Source organism: Equus quagga, chromosome 4 (assembly GCF_021613505.1).
Source record: "Equus quagga isolate Etosha38 chromosome 4, UCLA_HA_Equagga_1.0, whole genome shotgun sequence".
Lineage (NCBI taxonomy): Eukaryota > Metazoa > Chordata > Mammalia > Perissodactyla > Equidae > Equus > Equus quagga.
In genome coordinates this window covers 104,829,485-104,849,218 of record NC_060270.1, presented here as the reverse complement: position 1 = coordinate 104,849,218, position 19,734 = coordinate 104,829,485, and positions in this window count along the sequence as shown.

Sequence of the window (19,734 nt, the reverse complement as noted above, 5' to 3'; positions counted from 1 at the left end):
TTGCCCTAGATCACCCAACGAGCAAATGTCAGAGCCGGTACTCAAACCTTAGTAGCCTAGGGCCAATATCTATGTCCTTAAGCCAAAGAACAGTACTATTTTGGGGTCTGTATAAAATATAACCTTTTGAGTTACTGGGAACTCGAAATGAGCTAATGAATGTACTGTATTTGGTGCAATGGCGGTTAACAAATATTTCTTTTTGCCCTTGCCCTGTGTGAAGACAAACAGCATTATAGCAGTCTCTGGCTGTTTGGCTGGAGCTGAAGCCCTTGCCTCTTTTCCTCCCATCTTTATTGAGTTATAATTGAATCCAACGTTGTGTAAGTTCAAGGTGTACAATGTGTTGATTTGATACACTTATATATTGCAATATGATTACCACCATACTGTTAGTTAACATCCCATTGTGTCACATAATTTCTTTTTTTTGTGGTGAGAACATTTAAGATTTATTCTCTTAGCAACTTTCAAGTATATACAACAGCATTGTTATGTGTAATCATAATGCTGTGCATTAAATTCCCAGAACTTACTCGCTCTCTAATGGGAAGTTCATACTCTTTGACCAACATCTCCCCATTTCCTCCACACCCTAGTCCCTGGTAATGACCATTCTACTGTCTGTCTCTATGAGTTTGACTGCTTTAGCTTTCGTATATAAGCGATTTCATACAGTATTTGTCTTTCTCTGTCTGACTTATTTCCCTTAGCATGATGCCCTCAAGATCCACTGCCTCACACCTGTTAAAATGACTATCATCAAAAGGACAAGAGATAACAAGTGTTGGCGAAGATATGGAGGAAAGGGAACCCTTGTGCACTGTTGGTGGGAATGTAAATCGGTACAGCCACCATGGAAAACAGTCTGGAGTCCCTCAAAAAATTAAAAATAGAACTACCATATGATTCAGCAATCCCACTTCCGGGTATATATATGCAAAGGAAATGAAAATAGGATCTCAAAGAGACATCTGCATTCACTTGTTCATTGCAGTGTTATTCACAGTAGCCAAGAGATAGAAACAACCTCAGTGTCCACCTAAGAAGATGGGAGAGAGAGAAATATTGTCTTCACTGACATTTTACTCCTGTGCTGTCTACTTATCACCAAGTCTTAGTAAAGCTGTCAGCCTGAAACCTTTTATTATATATAGTTTTACCCTACTTTTAAGGATTTATATGTCGAACTAGACTTTAAGAACTATGTTGGTAATCGAGCCTCGGACAATGCTATTTATAGGAAGATATTCTCTGATAATATAACAGCAAGTATGATAATAAAACATCTAACCTTTATTGAATAATGACTATATGACTGGTATTGGGTTAAACACTAGCATTTATTAAGATGTTATTATTATCCCTTCCATCTTTTTCCGTTTTTTTTTTTTTGAAGTGAGGGAATCAGGGTGCAGAGTGTCCGAAAGAATGTGCCCAAATTCCTACTGCTAATATGCCAGACCTGAGCCTAAACCGGTGCCTGCTTCATCCTGGGCTGTGCTCTTAAGCGCTGTTACAGCAAGGTGAGATTTCCCCAGGATGCAGCCAAGCTATAAATTACACACGCACGTTTGGTCACTAAAGACATGATAAAGATGCAACTTTTAGCTTGAAATGCAATTCCTTGATTTTGGTCTTCTAAGTCCTCTGAAATTATTTCAGAGAAAGCTTGTCGCTCTGCCTCCCTTTTCTTTTTGCTATTTGGAGATTCATTGTTCTGGACAGTACTAAAAATTGCTCCAGTGGTAATGGTCTGGATTTACTCCGTAATGTATTCAATTGTCTAGACAAAATATCTACAGTTTACAAAAAGTATGTATGCCAACATTTTTTGTATTATCACAGAAAATAAGCAAAGGTACTTAAGCCGTCTCTATTTTATGACTAGTTTAGCCTTTCAGTGTTCAACAACACTGTTTGCTTCTTTTAAAATGATTACTTATCAATACATTATAAACCAGGAGGCTTTTTCACTGTCTCCAGTTGCGGTATTATTGAATACTCATGTTTACTTTCTGAAGGATTTTACTTAGAATAGAAATACAAAACATAGTGCAGGCTTTGTTAAATTTGCCGCTTCTCTGATATGTGAAAAGTACTTGAATTGAGGACAGCATTTCAACAGTGCTGGAAAACCTCAGAGGCTCTTCAAGTAAATAAAGACTTTTTGTCATTCTCATCTCTATTAGACTAGCAAATTGAATTGGATCTCTTTGACAGTGTTAAATTTTCAGATTTTTTTCCAAGACTACCTTTGCTTTTCCAGCTAGGGCAATTTTATGTTTTTGTATATAAAAGGTATATATTTGCATTTATGCATATGTAATTGTGAGGATATATGCCTTTAGTATATAGTATATATAATGTGTGTGTCTTTATGTTATTATGAATGAAAATGCCAATGAAGAGTGTTGAAGGAGAAAACGAAAATGCATTATACTATGACAACCAAATCAAATAGCTCAAATGTACCAACTAAAAATAAAATCCTGTTTGAGAAGGGTTTTTATGGACTCTTGCTTGAGAAATGTTTAATTTTTTTATATTTTATACATCTTTATTTGATTTTGAATTTTTTTCCTTCACATACAAAAACCTCCTTCATTGTGCCCCTTCAGTTAAAAATGCCATAATAATAGTTCAGGCTTATCATTTTTCCCCTTCTACTTTCCATTATTGCTAGCAGCACGACAGCTCTCCTAGCACCCAGGGTTACAACCTTGAGTCCATCTTTGATTATCTCTCTTTCTACCTTGTGTCTAGGACCTTTCTATGTCCTGCCATTTCTTTCTTTTATAATGTTTGAAAAGCCAGTTTCTTCTTTTTTGGTTTCCACCACCAAGACCCCAATCTACTTTCTTTTATTTTCTTTTATTTCTGCTCCAACTATTGCAATCTTCCACATTCTTGCCTCCATATCTTTCTTGTTCCATCTCAACTACTAGGTTGCTATAAAGTCCATGTGTCTATTGGCACATCTAAACCAGAGGAAAGAAAATGGCTTAACTTCAAAATGATTATGTTGAAAGCGGAAGCCACTGTTTGTTAAAGGTATAAATGATCATCACCATTTCAAAAAGTGCATCCCATGGAACTTTTAGTCTCTTGAGATGTTACACACATATACACACACAGCACACACCTCTGTGCTCAAATAATCTTGGGGAATGCTGCATACAATATTGTCTCTTAAAGAGTCAAATTCATACCAGCTTACCCAAAGTTATGAGAAGTCCTGTGGGAACAAGAATCTTTTTCAGCGTTATTGGAGACAATGTTTCTTAAATTTGCTTGACCGTAGAATCACTCCTACACTCTTTTTTTTTTTTTTTTAGTGTAATATGAAGATTGCATTTTGGGGCAAGTCATTCCATCACCTCCATCTATTTACCTTTCAGAGCTTTCTTTTAGAAGGAGAGCAAAGTCTGTCATTGCCTTAAAGTAAAAAAGGTGGAGATTCCAGCAAACTATAACCACCATACCTGAAACCAAAGGAAAGCTTCGCCTATGAGGAGCAGCACTGTTAGTGGTTCATTTCCCCTCGCGGGAGGATTTATACGGGTGATTTATACCAGCAGTGGCTAATTTGGAAGCATTTTTACTACTGTTTTCATCGAAATCTCCGTCCAGAATGTTAAATCAAGAAGGGGTATTTCCCATCTTCAGGCTTCCCTGCCAAGCTCCCTTACATCTTCCTGCCTGCAATTTGAAGACGCGAAAACGATCAACAACAAAAAAGGCTTTAGATACCAAAAGCTTAATGTCTCGTTATCTTTTAATATAAATTCACGTCAGTCGGGGACTGTGTTTATTATGCACTCTACAGCTCACTGTTGGCTGTATAAGCTTAATGAATTTGCCACTGATCAATCAGTGTATCACAAACTCTTTATGGAGCTTATTGTGTGGGAAGTGTAGCTCTCAGCCACACTATCTGACAAAAGTGTCTATATAAGCAGTCATCCTGAAGTGCTGATTCCGTTATTTGATTTGGGATTAAACAGTCTGTTGCCAGCCATCTGCTTTCCTATGCATGCGTCCTTGAGAGGTTAGATTTCTACTGATACTGCCCCATAACTTTAACCGGCATTTGAAAGATCAGAATTAGCTTTGACATATGCCGCTGAAATTGCTGGCCTTATCCTAGAGGACTGTCCAGACAATGACACCAGAGCCAAAAATCAGAGAGAAAGTTTACTTTTCTCACATAGTTGCTGATTAAGAATCCTGCTGCTTTTGGCCCAGTGCTGTGAGAGTACTTGCCTGACAAAGTTTTACAAGAGTTCATGCTCCTGAGTATATGACAGTGTGCACTGGCTGTTCAAACCACGTCTCCTGATGACTCCCGGAGAACACACTCCTCTGGCCTGTGCCTGATGACTCTGCAGAAACGCCTGCGGGTTCTGCTGTCTCAGCGAGTTCTGGAAAAATCCTACTGAAAACGTGCATAAATAGGAAGTACAAGTCTCTGCCTTTAGGTTTGAAATAGAAAATGTTTGCAGGTCAATTCCAGTAACCCAGTCAAATAAAAATCTTATTTCACTAATAATCTGACTATTCCAGAAGTGGATTTTGTGTGGGCTTCTAGGCCTAGAAATAACTTTATTTTTATTTTTTATTTTTTGAATGTACCTCCAAATGTGTGCTGAAGTAGGCACTTTTGGAAGTTCCCAGATGTATACCCTGTGAATATTGCTTTGGTTTGGGATCTGAACCCCATTCTTTACCTACTCCAACCGAATTTAAGATGTGACCAGAAGGCAAATGGTGAAGGAAGAAGACAGTGTGGGCCATTAATTAACAGTTATTTATTTATTTTACTGTCTTTATTTGTCTATGTTCACCCTGTACTAGTTTTCCCCCAGAACCAGGAGGAACTAAAATAAAGGAAATAGAGAATACAGACTAATGAGAATAAATATATGGATGAATGGGTGAAAGGATGAACGAATGAATATTTGCTCACAAATTTTATGACCGGTGCTCTTCTAGCCACTGGCATAAAAGGGTAACCAATCTGAGTATGATCTGTGATTAGGGCAAATGCCCACAAGTAAATGGGGAATTAGAGTGTGGAAAATGCTGGGATTAGGAATGTACAGCGTTCTATAGGATCTCATGGGGGAGGTCTTAACTCGCTCTTGGAAAATACTGTAAAATTTACATGACTTGTAAGTAAAGGAATGAGAGAAATATTGTAGGAGAAGATGAGACATTTGTGATCACAATGACCTCAGCTATGGGACTGAGTGAATACAAAACAGATATTTTGAAGAATAGTCTTTCTGTAGTTTTCAAATGCTGCAGTTGAAAGTATTGTCAGGTCACTCGATTTTGGTAAGAAAAATCAGGAGATAAAGTCCGCTTGAGTTTTATTTTAGGGAAAATCAGATTTTCAGTTTTCCTGTTTTCCTAAAACAGAATCTATTCAACAATCTCCATTTTCCAAGTAGTAAGAGTGGCTAAAAATCTTTAAGACAAATTTGTTGCCCAACTAAAGCATTTTAAGTATTTTAAATTTTAGTGTCTGTGTGCCCTTACTCTTTTAAATTGAGCCTGTTTTTGGTTTTATTTGTTTAAATATGTAATTGTACATTTGCAGAATTATACATTACTGGAAGCTGTCTCTGAAATAGCAGTGGGATAAATATAAAATTTAGAAATAGTGCCCATGTATTTGTACTGTATAGATTTTCAGGTCAGATTTGAAATTTATTTTTATATCTACTGTTATCTCTGCCATGTTAGCTGAAAAATTGGTCTATTTTATATGTGTACTTCATTCTGAAAACCTCTAATGCTAAGGAATATTTTATTTTTTAAAAAATATTTAGCTGTAAAATATTTGAAAAGTTCGAAAAAGTAAACAAAGTTATAGCCCGTACTTCCATGGACACCTCATTTAAATCCAAAATTTGCTCTTTATTTGCTATATTTGCTTGAGGTGTTCTTCTCCTTCAAAAAAATTAATAAAATTTTGTAGACATGGCTAAAGCCCAGTCTTAATTCCTGACCCTGATTCATTTCCAGATTCAACAAGGATCTTAAGTTGGTGTATATTCAATTTCATATTTTTACAACATATATGTGCATTTTCAAACAATATAAAAATGTTCTAGGTGTTTTAAAAATGTACATAAATAGCATCATGTGGTTCTAATACTTTTTAAACTTATTTTTCTTTCATTTATAAGATCATATTTTGAGACTTATCCATGTTGACGTATTGATGTACGTTGTTGCAGTTTTCAAATTTTCAACTACTGTATTCTTTTACCCACTGTTCACCCACTTCCATATTGATGACAATTAGTTTGTTTCCAATTTCATTCTATTACAGATGAATTGGTGAAAATCCTATTCAATCCTCCCTTATGAGTACCTTAGAATTTCTCTATGATGGGTAACAGGAGGTGGAATTTTTTCCTAGGGTACGTGCACTTATGAATTTCTTTGGTATTTTCCCGTTGCTTTCCACAGTAATTGTGCCAGTTCATGCTCCATCAGCACCATACACGTCTTCCTTTTTCTCTACATCCTTACCAGCCCTTTGGCATTAACGAATTTTTAAAAATAAATGCCAATCTGCCAGTTATGCAATGGTATTTCAATGTGGGTTTAATCTATATTTCCCTGATGACTACTGAAGCTACTCAGCTTTTACTTGGTGGCGAATTGAGTTACGTCCTCAACATACTACCTGTTGATGTACTTTACTCATTTTCCCGTTAGAGTATTTGTTTCTTTTTGATTTGTAGGACTTCTATATATTGCAATAGTGTCTCCCAGTCCCTGGCTCAGTTTTTACCATGGTAATAGTGTCATTTTGCAGACATAAGTATTTGCTAGATATTCTAATTTAAAAAAATGCAATCAATTACATGTTCCTTAAAAGATGCAAAATACAATCTAGGGTTAAAGAAAGGTAGAAAATAAAGTATGGAAAAAGAGGTTCTAAATAAGCACTAACCTAAGATGCTGGTGTAGCTATATTAATATCAAACAATGCAATCTCTAGGAAAGGAAATATTACTAAAGATAAAAAGAAGCATGAAAGAATCAATGCAACATTATGATATAAATTTTTTTATGAATGTGACTAACAATTAAGTCTCAAAATATATAAAACAGAGGGGCTGGCCTGGTTGCATAGTGGTTAAGTTTGCATGCTCTGCTTTGGTGGCTTGGGGTTTGCAGGTTCAGACCCTGGGTGTGGACCTACACACTGCTCATCAAGCCAGGCAGTGGTGGCGTCCCACATACAAAATAGAGGAAGATTGGCATAGCTGTTAGCTCAGTGATAATCTTCCTTAAGCAAAAAGAGGAAGATTGGCGACAAATGTTAGCTCAGGGCAAATCTTCCACGTCAAAAAAAAAAAAAAGAAGTATATATATAAAACAGAAATATAGAAAAATAAAAGGAGAAAAAGCAAATCCATAGTTAGAGTGGGAAAACTTAACATGCTGCTGGGCTGAATTTCTTCAGGGAAATGTCTACCACGCCCTCTAGAACATGGGAAGACATAGCGCTTTTCCTATTCAGTGAATAGAACTTTTCCTTTAGTTCATCTTTTGCCGATGGTATATCCTTTTGGGGACCCTGGATTTAGGCAGAAATCTGTTTCTTTTGCCTTCCTGGCCGTCGCCCTGTCTTACCTTCCTATGAGGATATTGAACCTCAATCTCTTGGTATTTATTGGATCTAATGAACCATTCCTTGCTCCCCTCTCCTGCCTTCAAAGCAGTAGCAGCAAAAGTCACATTCTTATGACTCTGGATGTCATTTCTGGCATCTACGGATTTCACTTTCATTTTTGTAAGCTCAGCTATCAATTACACTTTATTTTAGTTGTCTACCATTTGCATGTGTAACAAGTGGATGATGGTTATTAGTGTTGTTCTCCAGATACTTACAGCTTTTCCCCTTCAAGGCACAAAGTAGGATTATCTTGCCTGAATGCTCTGAGGTTGGGTGGAGTCAAAGGACAAGTTCTGAATAGTGAGTTCTGAGCAGATGCGATGCATCTTTGAATTGCTGGTGGGTGACCTCCTGCAGTTCTTTATTCTGTCTGGCACATCAATTAACTATTTCAAGATGTCTGCTTCTCTGTCAGCCTGGGTTCTCATTAAAAACGATGAGCAGAGACTCCCCACTGACTTGAGAGGGACAAGCAGAACAATTAGGAAATGCATCTTTAGTGTATTTTTAGTGATCATAAATCACTAAAATTTTGGCATTTTATTTGTTTATCATAGCATAATTTAGCCACTCTGTCTGTGGTAGGCAGAATAATGGCTTCACCAAAATGTCCACACCCTAAACACTGGAATCTGCAAACAGATTAGGTTAAGTGGCAAAGGGGAATTAAGTTGCAGAAGGAATTAAGGTACTAATCAGCTGACCTTAAGGTAAGGAGATTATCCTGGTTTATGAGTGTACCATGTAATAATAGGGTTCCTTAAAAATGGAAGAGGGAAGCAGTAAAGAAGATCAGAGAAACGGATATAATGGGAGAAGCAGGGTCAGAGAGATACCATGTTGCTGGCTGTGAAGACGCAGGAAGGGGCCAAGAGCCAAGGAATGTGGGCAGTCTCTAGAAGCCGGAAAACGGAAGGAAATCATTTTCCCCTTGGAGCCTCTAGAGGGAATGCAGCTCTGGCAACACATTGATTTTAGTTCAGTGATATCAGTGTCAGACTTCTAACCTACAGAATTGTAAGATAATACATTTGTGCTGTTTTAAGCTATCAAGTTTGTGATAATTTGTTGAAGCACCAATGGAAGACTAATACACTAACCCATACCCTTAATCATTTAGCATTGCCCTTACACACAGGCAAGAGGGCTTATTCTTTAGAGGAATTGACATAGCACGGACACACACAACAACTTTATGAGAGAACACACAAGCAGCTCTGTCATTTGGGTTTTGGAGTCAGCCCTAGCCAAAGCACCTGTAACCCTAAATGACTTCACATTGACTACTAAATGGGCGTTGAATGCTAGAATTTTTAACAGTTTTATTTAAAACATATTTAATAAATTTTTAGTAAATTTTCAAAATACGATTTAAAATTTCAGCTTTATGTAATTTAGAAATAAAATTATGAAACAAATAATAGTTTAGACTTTTGTCTTTTACTGTAAGTACTTTGTATATTTTAGTAGAAAAACAATGATTTTTGAAAGCAGCTGCAAAATAGTATTAATACATAGTTTTTGACAAAAATAAATTCAAATTCTGTACATTTTGAATATCAATTACATTTTATTTTTTAACTATTTAAATCATTTACTGTAACTAGAACACTAATGATATGAATATCTTAATTATAACCATGTAATGGGTGATTTTGCAGAAATGAAGGCAAGAAAAAGTAGATTTTATGGTATAAGTATATAAAAAATTATGATGTATTTTTTCATTTTATTACTCGTGTAAACATTGTTGCTCCATCAGAAAATCCAGAGAAACTTAACAATACTTTAATTTTGTCATCTTTCATACTTTACTTTCAGTCAGGCAAAAATCATTGTTTTATATGTTTTTAAATATGCTTGTTATTTTAGAGGTGCATTTGTCAAGGCAGGAGGAAAGAACATGTTTTAGCTAATAGTTTTGTTCACCCAATTTATAACTTTTAAATATTTGGATATGTGGTACATGCAACTGCATTTTTACTCCTCCCCAGGCTTATAAATATTAGGGGTGGACCTGCATTCATGCCACTTTTAGAGGTAACATGTAAATAGATGAAAAATTAGGATATAGTTGGGCATTATTTTTAATAGCTTTATTGAGATATAATGAACATATCATACAATTCACCAATTTGAAGTGTGCAATTCAATTTTTGGTATATTCTCAGGGTTGTGTAATCTTCACCACAATCCAATGTTAGAACATTTGTATCTCCTAAAAAAGAAATCCTGTACAAATTAACGGTTACTTGTCATCCCCTCCTCCTGCCCAAACTAGGCAAACACTAATCATTTTTCTTGCTAATGTGAACATTTTGTTTAAACGAAATCATATCTTATGTAGCCTTTTGTGATTGGCTTCTTTCTCTTAGCATAATGTTTTGAATGTTCATCCATTTTGTAGCATATATTTAAATTTCATTCCTTTTTATTGCTGAATAATATTCCTTTATACGCATACGGCATATTTTATTTATCTATTCATTGGTTGGGGACATTTGAGTTGTTCCCACTTTTGGCTTTTTGTACATTATGAACATTCATGCACAAGAGTTTGTGTGCACATATGTTTTCATTTCTTGGGGGTATGTGCCTAAGAGTGCAATTGCTGGGTCATACGGTAACTCCATGTCTAACATTTTGAGGAACTGTCAAACTATTTTCCAAAGTGACTTCATTATTTTGTATACTCTATCAGCAGTATATGAAGGTTTCAATTTCTCCATATTCTTGCCAACACTTGCTGTGGTTTGTCTTTTTTATTATAGTGATCCCAGGAGGTGTGAAGTGGTATCTTATTGTGATTTTAATTTGCATTTCCCTGATAACTAGTAATGTTGAGCATCTTTTCATGTGCCTATTGGCCTTGTTTATATCTTCTTTGGATAAATATCTGTTCGGATCCTTTGCCCATTTGAAAAATTGATTTATTTTTCTTTTTATTCTTGACTTGTAAGAGTTCTCGATTTATTTTACATACAAGTCCCTTATCAGACATATACTTTGCAACTATCTTCTGCCATTTTGTAGGTTATTTATTTTCTTCATGGTTTTCTCTGAAGAAAAAAATTACTTTTGATGAAGTCCAGTTTGTCTACTTTTTCTCTTGCTGCTTGTATTTTTGGCTCATATCTAAGAAATTTTTATTTACCCCAAGGTCATCGATATTGAATTCTGTATTTTCTCCTAAAAGTTTTATAGCTCTGGCTCTTATATTTATGTAAGTTCCTGGGTCTATTTTTGCAGTGTCTAATCTGCTGTTCACTCCATACAGTGAATTTTTATTTCATATATTTTACTTTTAAGCTCTAGAAATACCATTTGCTTTTTTATAGCTTCCATATCTCTCCTCATCGTGTTCATGATTTCCTTTAAAATTATTGAACATCTTTTTTTTTAAAGATTTTATTTTTGTCCTTTTTCTCCCCAAAGCTCCCCAGTACATAGTTGTATATTCTTCATCGTGGGTCCTTCTAGTTGTGACATGTGGGATGCTGCCTCAGCGTGGTTTGATGAGCAGTGTCATGTCCACGCCCAGGATTCGAACCAATGAAACACTGGGCTACCTGCAGCAGAGCCCGCGAACTTAACCACTTGGCCACGGGGCCAGCCCCTTATTGAACATCTTTGTGAGTCGATTGCTTTAACTACTCCTCTCCCAAATTTTGGGTAAATATTTTACTGCTTTTTGTGTATCTAGGTGATTTTTAATTGGATGTTGGGCATTGTCAGTTGCCTTGTTGAGGTATGTTAATGTGTATTTACTTTTGTTTTGGCAGGTTACTTCAGATTAACTTGATTCCTTTGAGCCTTATTTCTACGTTTCTTTAGAAGTCTGGAGTAAACTTTCTCTAGGCCTGTTCTTATGGTGTAGCTCTCCTGAGGTCTCCATTGAGTGTCCTGAGTATTTAACCAGGTCTCTCTACTTTGGCTGGCTGAAATTTGAAAGTCTTTCAGTCTTGCATGAACTCTGGTAATTATTCAGCTTGTAGCTCCAAGTTTCCCTATTCAATCATTGAGAGACGTCTTGGAGTCTCATCTTATGCATGTGTGTCTTAGCATTCAGCCAAAGACTTATGAGGAACCCTATACAGATTTCTGGAGCTCTTCCCGTGAATAGCTCCCTCCTCTCCAGTACTCTTGACCTGAAAATTGCAACTTCTGGTATTGCAAACACCTCTCTGTCTTCTCAATTTGATGAGATCACCATGTTTTGCTTGAGTTTTTTTCCCTCTGCGCCATGTCCTAGTTAGAATGTTGGGACAATTGTAGAGACATTCTTTTTTGTTTCCCTTTTTTCAGGGATCACAGTCCTATGTTTACCTCTTTTCCAATGTTAAAAAATAGCTGGTTCATATATTTTGTTCAATGGGAAGACAAATTTTGATTTTTGAAGTACCTTGTAATTTAAAAAGCCAGCATATCTTGGGAAGATTAATGAATGATTATAGGATGTGACTACAAAGTAGTATTAAAGATTATATCATTGACATTTTATTGGTATCACAAGTTTCTATATGGATAAGATATATGTAAGTCCATGAATCAAAAGGTCTCATAGAATTCAGAAAATTTATTAAAAACAACTCTTTTGTGACCATCTGATAAATACTTACTGTGTTCAAGATCTTATACATTTCACAAATTTCATCTCATTTAATATTTTCAGCACTCTTTGAAGGAAGAGACTATTATTAAAATTTTTAGAGATAATGAGTCTTAGGCCCAGAAACACTAAGTAATGTGACTAAAATTAAACAAAATCTCACAAGGATGAAGATTAACTATGAATCCATGCAGATCTTTCAGATCCAAGGTCCATAATATCCAAAATACCCTCCTATATTTAAAGTACATCTATTCTTGATTAGGCAAGCTCTAGTGGTTTAGTGGTTAAGCTTCAGAGCTCTCACTGTTGCTGTCCAAGTTCATTTGCCGGTCAGGGAACCATACCTCCCATCTGTCGGTTGTCATACTGCTGCAGCTGCATGTCATATGATGCTGGAAGCTTTGCCACTGGAATTTAAAAATACCAACAGGGTTGCCCATAATGGTCAGGTTTCAGCAGAGCTTCCAGACTAAGACTAGGAAGAAGGATCTGGCCACCCAGTTCTGGAAAATTGGCCATGAAAACCCTATGAATAGCAGCCAAGCATTGTTTGATACTGTCAGAAGCATTATTGGAAGATGAGAGGGTGGCTCAAAAAGACTGGGCAGGGTTCCGTTCGGCTGTCACAGGATTGCTAGGAGTCCAAATTGACTCAATGTCACCACCAAAAAAATTCTTAATTAGGGCATATTTTATTGATGGATAATATCATATAAATACTCCAGTTATAAATGGAATTTACAATGATAGAGAAAAATAGATTATAGCACTTTGGATAAGCAACTAGAAGAGACTAATCTTATCTCTTGATGATAGACGTTTGGTAGATGACTAATGAAGCTGTTTCAGATGCCTTTTGGTAAGCTTTGAATTAATGAATCGTACATGCTCTAATTAAACAGTCAATTCCATTAAGAGAAGCTTCAAGTAAAAACCCTGGGCTGAATATATATGCTGCATAAAGAGACACACTTCAGACGTAAAGACACTCACAAACTGAAAGTGAAGGGATAGAAAAAGATGCTCCACGCAAATGGCAATGAAAAGAAAGCTGGGGTAGCAATACTTGTATCAGATAAGATAGACTTTAAAACAAAAACTGTAACAACAGACAAAGAAGGGAACTACATAATGATAAAGGGAACAATCCAACAAGAGGATATAACACTTGTAAATATCTATGCACCCAATATAGGAGCACCTAAATATTTAAAACAGTTATTAACAGACATAAAAGGAGAAATAGACAGTAACACGATAATAGTAGGGTACTTTAACATTTCACTTACACTAATGGATAGATCATCCAAACAGAAGATCAATAATGAAACATTGGCCTTAAATGACACATTAGACCAGACGGACTTTTATATATACAGAACATCCCATCCCAAAACTGCAGAATACACATTATTTTCAAATGCACATGGAGCATTCTCCAGGATTGATCACATATTAGTGTGACCATATTAGCCACATCACATATTAGATCACATATTAGCTACAAAACAAATCTCAATAAATTTAAGAAGATTGAAATAATAGCAAGCATCTTTCTTGACCACAACAATATGAAACTAGAAATCAATTACAGGAAGAAAATCAAAAAAGCCACAAATATGTGGAGATTAAACTAAATGCTACTGAACAAAGATTGGGTCAATGAAGAAATCAAAGGAGAAATCAAAACATAACTGGAGCAAATGAAAATGAAAATATGACATGCCAAAATTTATGAGATTCAGCAAAACTGGTTCTAAGAGGGAAGTTTATAGCAATTCAGGCCTACCTCAACAAACAAGAAAAATCTCAAACAATCTAACAGTGCACCTAAAGGAACTAGAGAAAGAAGGACAATCAAATCCCCAAATCAGCAGAAGGAAGGAAATAACAAAAATCAGAGCAGAAATAAATGAAATAGAGACTAAAAAAACAGTAGAAAAAAATCAATGAAACCAAGAGCTGGTTCTTTGCAAAGATAAACAAAATTGACAAACCTTTATCTAGACTCACCCAGAAAAAAAGACTGAAAGCTCAAATAAATAAAATCAGAAATGAAAGAGGAGAAATTATAACAGATACCTGAGAAATACAAAAGATTATAAGAGAATACTATGAAAAGCTATATGCCAACAAACTGAATAATCTGGAAGAAATGGATAAATTCTTAGAATCATACAACTTTCCAAAACTGAATTCAGAAGAAATAGAGCATTTGAATAGACTAATCACCAGTCAGGAGAGTGAAACAGTAACCAAAATCCTCCCAAAAAATAAAAGTCCAGGGCCAGATGGCTCCCTCAAACATTCAAAGAAGGCTTAATACCTATCCTTCTCAAACTCTTCCAAAAAATTGAAGAGGAGGGGGAAGCTTCCTAACTCATTCTATGAAGCCGACATTACCCTGATACCACAACCAGAAAAGGGCAATGCAAAAAACGAAAATTACAGGCCAATATCACTGATGAACATCAATGCAAAAATCCTCAGCAAAATACTAGCCAGTAGAATACAACAATACATTAAAAAGATCATACACTATGATCAAGTGGGATTTTATTCCAGGGATGCAGGGTTGGTTCAACATCTGCAAATCAATCAATGTGATAGACTACATTAACAAAATGAAAAAGAAAAATCATATGATCATCTCAATAGATGCAGAGAAGGCATTTGACAAGATACAACATCCATTTGTGACAAAAACTCTGAATAAAATGGGTATAGAAGGAAAGTACCTCAATATAATATATAGGACAAACCCACAGCTCAATGGAGAAAAACTGGAAGCTATCCTTCTAAGAACAGGAGCCAGATAAGGATGCCCACTTTCACCACTCTTACTTAACATAGTTTTGGAGGTCCTAGCCAGAGCAATCAGGCAAGAAATAGAAATAAAACCGAACCAAATTGGAAAGGAAGAAGTGAAAATGTCACTATTTGAAGATGATGTGACTTTATATATAGAAAACAGTATAGAACTCACTAAAAAACTTTTAGAAATAATAAATGAAAACAGTAAAGTTGCAGGATACAAAATCAACATACAAAATCAGTTGCATTTCTATACACTAACAGCAAAGTAGCAGAAAGAGAAATTAAGAATACAATCCCATTCAAAATTGCAGCAAAAAGAATAAAATACCTAGGAATAAATTTAACCAAAGAGGTGAAAGATCTGTACATTGAAAACTATAAAATATTGTTGAAAGAAATTGAAGAAGACCCAAAGAAATGGTAAGATACTCTGCGCTCCTGGATTGGAACAATTAACATAGTTAAAATGTCCATACTTCCTAAAGCAATCTACAGATTTGAGGCAATCTCTATCAAAGTTACAACAAGACTTTTCACAGAAATAGAATAAAGAATCCTAAAATTGATATCGAACAAGAAAAGACCCCGAATAGCCAAAGGAATCCTGAGAAAAAACAACAGAGTTGGAGGTATCACACTCTCTGATTTCAAAATGTACTACAAAGCTATAGTAACCAAACGGCACGGTACTGGCACAAAAATAGACACACGGGTCACTGGAACAGAATCTAGAGTCCAGAAATAAACCCTCACATCTATGGACAGCTTGGTGCCATTATATATGGTATTGTTTCATTTCAAATTCCAAATGTTCATTGTTGACATATAGAAATAAGATTAACTTTTGTGTACTTGTTTACTGAGACCTCGTAAAACCTACTTATTAATTCTAGGAATTTTTTCAGATAGATTTTTCTCGGATTTTCTATGAGATTTCTAGATTGTGTGATTGGTGACATTGGTAGATATGAAGTAAAAAAAAAAATGTTTTTTATTGTAAAACCGAGGAATAAAAATTTAGGGGCTTATTGGGTGTGAGGGCCCTTCGGGACTGTCATGTAGACATTTTCAATGCACTTTGAAGATCCTGGTCTGGAACTCATGAAGGAAATCCGATTTGGAGATAACGTTTTGGGGATTCATCAGCATGGAGTTGCTAACTAAAGTTTTGGACAAGAATGAGATCAATCCAGGGTATGTAAAATGATAAAAGAAAAGACCAGAAAGAAAGATTTCTGAGGAAAGTAGTAATTATTTGCCTCATTTTGTTCCTTTACAACATCTATCAACAATCATTTGCATAACTACTTGAAGTTTGAAGATAGACAATGGAGCAGAATTACTCTCCGGTGTCTTTTAGTGTCTGCCCCTGGTACTAAGAAGGTGTGCAGAAAAGAGCATAGCAGGCCAAAGACTGCGGTCCTCAGAAAGGCCTGCTTGCAAGATTAGCCCAACTGCTCTCTGGGAACTTGGGTTTGGGAGGATTTCCACCATGTCCTGATAAGAATGACTCAGTGCACCTAAACCGTTTGTACAAACAATGTGGTTTATGCTGAATACCTGCTTTCCTTCTGGGAATCTGGAATTTGGGTGCATGCTAGGCAGAGGGTTCCTAGGTGGCCAACCTTCAGCAAACACCCTGGGTGCCAAGTCTCTAACGAGCTTCCCTGGCAGACAGCACAACAAGGAGGCATTAAGTGCATCCTGTGTGACTCCAGTGAGACAAGACTCTTGGAAGTTTGCCCTCTGTTTCCTCTGGACTTTGCTTCATGAGCATTTCCCTTTGCTGGTTTTGCTTTTTATCTTTTGATGTAATAAATCATAATGATGAATATGACTATATAGTTAAGTCCTATGTGTCTTCCTAGTGAGTCATGGACCCTGTGGGGAGGAAGTTTGGGGACCCCTGACAAAGAAGGCTTTTATCAATGAATTGCCATTACTTTGTACATACATACATATATATATTTGTTTTTTCCTTCAGTGGCTTTTAGAATTTTCTCCTTATATTTGAGCCCTACACTTTTGTTATAAGATGCTTGCATATGATTTTTTTCTCAACTGATCTTACTACTTGATGTACATTTTCATTTGGAGAGCTTATGGCTTTCTTCATCGCTAGTTACTTCTCTGCCAATATTTTTCCAAATGTTGCTTCTCTACTGTGCTATTAGATAGATCCTGGAGCTTCGGTGCTATTTCCATGTTTCTTACCCTCTGTCTCATATTTTAGTATCTCTTTATATCTACGAGCTGTATTCTGAAAGATTTCCTCAGTTCTTTCTCCTAATTTGCTAATTCTTTACTCGTGTCTCATCTACTAATCGCCCACATCTATTGACTTTTTTATGTAAGTGGTTATATTTTTATCTACCAAGACTCTTCCCTGTTCTTTTCTATATCCTTGCCTTTTTTGCATAACTTCCTGGTCCTGGTACATGAGTGCTATTCCTTACTTTATCTATTTGAAGGTTACTATAATTATTTTAAAGTTCTGATGCATCTATTAAGCCATATCTTCAGGTGTAAATTCTCTGCTTTGGAAATAGCATTCCTCACAGGAATTCCTGTAGCTGCTTTCTGTGAGTTTATCTTCTTTGGGAGTTGCTGTACAGTGGAGGCTTTTCATCCTGAGATATAGAGGCCTTTCTGGGTCATGTTTTGCTGGTTGCTTCTTCTCGGGCTCTGCAGGCTTATTTTGCTCTTAAGCAGGTTTGTACTGTGTAGATGTCATGAATTCAGGTTCAACACTCTCAAAATGCACACTTGGCTTTCTGGTTTATAGGACTTTTCTCCCCACAGTCAAGGTCAGTGGCTTGTTCCAGCAGTGGCTTCCTGCCCCAATTTGCAGGCAGACATATGTTCTGCACTCCTGCCTCTCTGACATGCAAGGAGCCTGTGGCTTTGGCTTCTTTTCTGTAATTGCAGTGGAAATCTGAAATTCTGTGGCCACTACCTAGTCCTAACACTCCATAGCTACTCAGATTAATTTGTTACTTCTGTGAATTCCCATGAGATCCTGGCACCTGGAAATGTATTTCTCTTTCTTCATTTATTTATATGTTAGCAAATACTTTAATTAGTTTTGAGTGGGAGGAGGAATTAGAGTGTGTGCTCCATGCTCAATCAACGATCTGGACCCAGAAGTTCAGAATATATGTGCTTATAACATAGATCATGTAGGGAACTATTTGTTGTCACAAAACATGGCATATTTGGTGCAAATTTACTAATACACAGAATGAATCCGTATAAACACTAACTGAGATAATTGATGTAGATTGTTCCAATTTTCAATGTAGGTCTTTCAAGATAAAGTTGGTTTCAACCTCTCATCCAACTCCTCCACCTACCTTGCCCTAAATAATACTGTAATATTGACAATATTGGGTTGTCACTTGAAATTGTTTTTATAGGTGCTTATTTACTTTGGTTGCAGCCATCTGAGACTTTGCTTTTGGAGATGTTTATAGCTTTGAATGACTTCTACACCTTTTGTTCATCTCCCCAATATGTGGCTGCACAAGAAGAGCATTTGTTGTAAGATTTCCCTCCTACTACCATCATTTTTTATGGCCTTGTGCCACTTGGCACATAACACAGGAACTAGTGAATGACCCAATGTTTTAACTGTCAGTCACCACGAACTGCTTTACGAAACAGGCTTAACAGCTCATAAACTGAAAGCAATCCTGTTTACTGCCATCTCTAGATTCATAGATTGTTTGCAGCCTGTTACTGTTCTAGCAACGCTTAGAGGCCAAGCACCTAAAGTACTTTATGTATGTCTTGATGTCTCTTAAGAAGGGCTGGTCTTGTGAGCATCCTTGTATTTTTTTCATCTAATATAATAGGATTAGACCTTGGAGTGACTATATCACAACTACTGACAGCTTTCCACAACATGCTGTGCATGAATATGTCCACCACATCTAGAAACTTTTGGAAGAGAAGAAATAGTACCCCAGAAACAGTATTTGATGATGAATAAATTGACTCACTTCTTTTTTTTTTAGTCTATCACTGTAGGTTAATCGACGCTTTCTTTTCTTTGTCTTATTGGCCTGTCAGCACTTTTTTCTTCTTGTCTTGGAATTGCTTTACTGTCTGCTGAAGGTAGATGTATATTCTGAAAATAAACTTGAATCTATTAAAGTGGCTAACATATAGTGATGTCCCTGTTTTATAAATTGAGTTCAGATACAGGCTATCTATCTGTTTGGCAGTAGGAGAGGTAGCTTTTGGTCTGAATTTTACTGTTTGAGATGTTAGAGTTGCCTTCTAAGGTGGATGGGGGTCAGGGTAGTATCAGATCCACACATTACTGTCTTTACTGAATTTATATGAATGACCTCCTTTGAAGATTGAAGAATCCAACACAAGTATGCATAAGGCTTTCTTCAACCAGAGAATACTGTTTTCACTCCTTTTTTATTGTAAGAGATGTTATAGTCTTTTGATATATACTGATTTTTTTAAAAGCTTGATGAAAAGCTATCAAATCTGAGAGAATATTGACAATCACAATGTATAAGAAGAGAGTTTAGTTTCAAAATTTGCAAGATAAAAAATTTATGATTTTCTTCTTGATGTGTTAGATCAT